Raw genomic sequence first — 5,905 nt, 5'->3', positions numbered from 1 at the left:
GTGGATTAGAAATAAATGTTAAAACACACAAAGACATACAAGTATAGAAAAGTGCAGATTGGGTGGATCTGACTTCTCTGATGGTGAAAGCCATGACCCTGACCCAGCCTCAGGTTTATTACTTTATAGGTCAAAAAAATGGGAGAAGAAATGGAATGCAAAGCCCATTGTTTTCAGTTATTAATTGGTTGATGAGGTGAAAATGACTGGCACCATTTGGTTTCTTCTGATCTTTTGGGGCAAAATTTGAATAACATATGTGGCTTTCTTAGACAGATACTGCTTTGCAGTATCTGAAGTTTAGTAGATTTGTATTTTAATGCTTTCATAGCTATGCAAATGAAGCTCAAGAACAGTGGTTCTGTATATATCTGAAGGTCACCGAGAGTTTTTTCAGAATGGCTGCTCTCCACAGTTTATCCTTCATACATTTTGCATTTTGAAACACATGAATGTATTACCTACTAAGATTTCAAAATTTGGCTATTTTTCCTTTTTTAAGGTTTATTTTATTCATGTTAGAGAGCACATGTGTTGGCAAGATAGAGAGAGAGAAAGAGAAAGAGAGAGAGGAGCACCCTCAACAGGGGGTTTTGTACTATGATCCTTTTTCCCACCCTTCTAGCTTGTCAGGATCTTGGGCATGTGTGCATGAACATGCCCAGTGTGTCTTCAAGTCACTCTAGGATCTGAATGATGGTTGGCCACGTGACTTCCAGGAGCAGTTCAGTTTGCTACCAACTGTGCCACCAGGCTAGGCCTTGGCTACATTTAATCATTAAAATGGTTTCAGCAACAAAATTGTCCCAGACGCCCTTGGTCTGAATGTCCTCTGGGCTACTGATAGAGTCTACCTCACCCTGCCCAAAGAAACAAATGAAAAACCTGTTTCCCTGTTTCTTCAACAGTGAAAATTAATTCCTTGGCCAATACCATATGCAAATATGTCCAATCTCTTTAAGATTAAATAAAGGCATCCTATCACCTTTTTTTTTTTCAATTATAAAATGAGAAATGTACCTACGAAAGTAGGAACTGGCTTTCAGAGCAATCACATGTCCCATGAATAGAGGGGTTAGCGTGACATGATGTGACTCTGATGCATTGTCATGTGAAGTATATACTGCATCACCTGTACAGTATTTGCTCCCAAAACATTGGACATGAATCTACTCAGGCCTTTATATCTAACTTCAGGAAATGCCAGTTATAGAGAACCAAATTAAGCTCCACCATGGAGAAACAATCAGACAAATCTTTTTTTTTTTTTTTTTTTTTTTTACTTAACATTCAATTGCTGTGTATCATTATAGCATGCCAAATGAATTTTCCCATCATGAATCCACTGGTATATTGACTTAGTCCAAGATATTACCATACACATTATCATTGACAGATTATTTTCCATTGTTTTGTCTCTTAAACCTTTTACTTTCTTTTTCCCCTTGATTCCTTCCCTCTCACCCTTCCCCATTTCCCACCCTGCTCCCACACTGTCCCTCATATCCATAGTTGCTCTGCCTGTCTTTACACCTTCCAATCTTTCAGTTTCTGCCATAAAATGCAAATCTAGAAGAGAACACTTTGTACAAGAAAACTAATCTTACAAACATACATTAGGATAAGTTAATTGTATCCAAAAAGTTTTTCATGTATTTACCACCTACGGTTGTTCTGAGATTTACTAGGTCATCAAAAGTAGTACTTAAGCACATAATGAAATATGCTATGTATGCCTATAGCCATAGTGGTGATATTTCAAGGCTGTCTCAGCAGTGGAAATATTTGTAATCAATCTATTTGTGACATCCTTGCAAATTATTGCATTGTTGGAAAAGTCATGATGCATTTTTGCATAGAAAAACATTGATAAAGATGTGAACTGACCTTGGGAACCAGCAGTTAGCGTAATGGCTATGTCGCTGGACTCCCACGTAGTCGACCGCGGTTCACGTCCCCGACCCGGTGACTTAAAACTCATGCCGGGCGCGTGTGCATGCGTGCCCAAGATCCCAAGAGGAGAATGGAGGAGAAGGGATTGCGGCGTGGCCAGACCCCCTGGGGGGTGATTTCTCACTTTCTATCTCTCTGTCTCTCTCTGTCTGGCGAGCGCACGCGCCCTATAGCGAAAATCTCTCCAAAAAAAAAAAAAGATGTGAACTGACCTTCCCAATACTGTTGATGTAACTATACTTGTATATCCAGGCCCAAGCATATTCTTGACAAAACAACAACAACAACAAAAACACAACCCTCCAGGGCCAGCTGGTGGTGTTGTGGTTAAGGTACCTGGATCCCTTATGACCAACTATGCAGTTTGAGTCCTGTACCCAGCAGTCTGAGAAATATGCTGGGCATGTATGCATGCATGTCCAAAGTCCTGAAAGGAGAAATGTAGAAGAAGAGATTGTGGTGTGGCACTCCCATGAGATACTTTCTTGCTTTCTCTCTCTGTCTCTGTCTCTCTCCAGTGAGTACACACACTCTATAGCAAAACAAACAAAACTCCACCCTTGGCACACACTCACAAATAGCTTATTTATTTATTTATTTATTTATCGGAGAGGTTTTTTGCTATAGGGCGCATGCACTTGCCAGACAGACAGAGAGACACAGAGAGACAGAATGTGAGAAATCACCCCCCAGGGAGTATGGCCACACCGCAATCCCTTCTCCTCCATTCTCCTCTCGGGATCTTGGGCACGCACATACACGCGCCCAGCGTGAGTTTTAAGCCACTGGGTCCAGCATGCGAACCGGGGTCGACTACGTGGGAGTCCAGCGACATAGCCATTACGCAAACTGCTGGTCCCCACAGATAGCTTATTAAACCATCAGTAGTTAAGCCAAAGCAAACAATTGTTTAAGAACTGGTAAAGCTGTGCGGGCCCCATAGATTAGTGGTTAAAAGATTCAGATTCCACATGGCTAACCACAGTTCAAATCCCATGATTTTTGAAAAACATACTGGTCCTGTGTGTGTCTGTGCCAAAAATCCCAACAGGATGGAGAAATGGAAAAGAAATGGTGGTGTGACCATGCCCCTTTGCAAAGGTGCTTTTCCTTCTCTCTTGTCTCTGTCTCTTTCTGGTGAGTGCAAGTAATTATTTCCGTCTGGCAAGTAATAAAAAAAAAATTTGCAGAGTTCAATAATATAGTTTAAGATGAAACATTAAGGATTCTATTTAATTAGATTTATCAAGAGTCTACTATGTGATATCACTATAGGTGCCTATGTTATAATTAAATTACAATGAATATGAGTAAAGGGAAAATTTAATTAATATATCTATTCCTCTCTAGAGTCTTTTCTTTTGTTTTTAAACCTATTGGTCCTTTGGGTTCATGAAGAATCCCCATAGTAGTGTTAAATTGTTTTATATACTTAAAGTAGCTTTAGACTGTGTTAGAATTGCAGTGTTAAGACATCTAATAAATATAGTAGGATAAATTGTTTCCAAAAAGTTGTTTTTAAAAATCTATTTATTGCCTACAGTTGTTCTGAGATTTACTATGTCATTAACAGTAATACTCAGATGAATAATGAAATACACTATTTATGCCTGTAATCACAGTGGTGATATTTCAAGTCTATCTCATCAGTAGAAATATTTGTAATCAACCTAGTTGGGACACCCTGGCAAAATTTTGGGTCATTAGGAAAGTCATCATGTATTTTTTTTTTTTTTTTTGCTATAGGGCACGTGCGCTCGCCCGACAGAGAGAGACAGAGAGACAGAAAGCGAGAAATCACCCCCCCGGGGGGATGGCCACGCCGCAATCCCTTCTCCTCCATTCTCCTCTCGGGATCTTGGGCACGCACACACACCTGCCCGGCGTGAGTTTTAAGCCATTGGGTCCAGGATACGAACCATGGTCAACTACATGGGAGTCCAGCGACATAGCCATTACGCTAACTGCCGGTTCCAGTCATTATGTATTTTTACATAAAAAAAATGTGTCATGACATTCCCGAAGACCTAATAAATATGTGAAGAATATCAAAAGGGCACCATTTCCCATTAGAAACGGGTTTATTTATCAAAACGTTAGTGCAAAAACTGACATTATATTAGCGTAATTTTTTTCATTCTTTCTCTCCAGAAAACCATAAAAAGATGTAAGGCCAATGAAAAAATATGCTGACTTTAGACTGAATTAACATTCTTGGGATTGGTAATAAAACAAAATTCAAGGGGCCAGCATAGAGCATGGGTGGTTAGGGCGCTAGACTCCCATGGACGACTATGGTTCAAATCCCAGACCTGGCAGCTTGAAAATCATGCTAGGATCACGTGTGTGCATGCCCAAAGTCCTGGAAGGAGAATGGAGAAGGGATTCAGCATGACTATCCTCCCTGGGGGCGGAGAGGTGGGTGATGATTTCTCACTTTCCTTCTTACTGTCTTTATCTCTCTCTCTGGGGGGGAGGGGGGGAAGGAAGAGAAGTCAAATGGATACAGCTCAATAAACATGACATTTTACTCTTTTCCTGTCACACAACCACTGATACATCTGATGTTTCCCAAGTCTAAGGCTGGCCTACTTCCTTAAAATACTCAGATTTGATCTTCCTTCTAGTGTATTGGTTGAGAGAATAAGCTTAAATTCTTCCTTTTTTTTTTTAAAGAGAGATTTTTTATTATAGGGTTTGTGCACTCACTGGAGAGACAGAGAGAGACAGAGAGACAGAAGGTGAGAAATCATCCCTCGTGGGATGGACCATGCTGGAATCCCTTCTCCTACATTCTCCTCTCAGGATATTGGGCACACATACACACATGGCTGGCGTGAGTTTAAGCCACTGGCTCCGGGACTCGAACAGTGATCAACTATGTGGGAGTCCAGTGATGTAACCATTAGGCCATCTGCTGGTTCCATAAACTTAAATTCCTTTTTAACACTTTTTACTTTTATTAAAAAGGCAAATTACTTTTTGGGACACAGTTTCTTCATTTATAAAATGGGGATGATAAATAGTAACTACTTCATATAGTTATTAAAAGGACTAAATGAGGAAAACCATAGAAAGCATTTCTTTTTTATTCTTACTTTCTTTTTTGTTATCTTTTTATTTTTTAGATTTTTCCATAGGGAGCGTACCTTTGCCAGAGAGAGATAGAGAGAAGGAAAGATAAACATCACCTACCCCTGCCCTCCACCCCTGGGAGATGGTCACACCACAATTCCTTTTCTTCTCTCCTCCTCTTAGAATTTTGGGCACACAGGCACATGTTCCAGGCTTTTTTTTTTTCCAAGCTGCTGGATGCAGGACTTGAACTGCTGTTGGCTATGTGGGAATCTAGTCAGTACCTTAACTATTATACCACCTGCTGGCTTTAGGTCACTCTTTGTCTATGAAACAAATTTGAAAAGGGTTTATTTATTCATTTCTTCTATGAGAAAGAAAGAGGCATTACCCCAAATAGGGTCTTGATGCCTTTACATGATTCTACCCCCACTCCACCCAGGTTCAGCCAGCCCTGGATCATGGATACATGTGTGCACAGACTACTCAAGAGAGGTCCCTGGTTATGAACCGTGAATCTTCCCCTGTGCTTCAGCCTCAAAAAGTGTCACTTTTATCATTGTGTCACAGTCTAGCACCACAAATTCATTGTTTGTTATGACCAACATTTACTGTAAAGTCACCTAGTTAGGCATGGCATTCAGTGACAACCTCCTCTCAGGGATCTCACAGTCTAGACAAGGAGCAGCATGAAAAGAAATCATTGTAATGCTTTAATTGAGGCGTATCAATACAGAGGACATAGGTCACCTCGGGGCGGGCAGATGGCATGGTGGTTGAGGCACTGGACTCCCCACATGGTCAACCACTGTTCGAGTCCTGGACCTGTGGCATATTTCCTCACTTTCTCCCTCTCTCTCTCTCTGTCTCTCTCTGG

Source organism: Tupaia chinensis, unplaced genomic scaffold (genome assembly GCF_000334495.1).
Source record: "Tupaia chinensis unplaced genomic scaffold, TupChi_1.0 Scaffold000354_1, whole genome shotgun sequence".
NCBI classification, from domain to species: Eukaryota; Metazoa; Chordata; class Mammalia; order Scandentia; family Tupaiidae; genus Tupaia; species Tupaia belangeri.
This window is presented reverse-complemented; position numbering follows the sequence as displayed.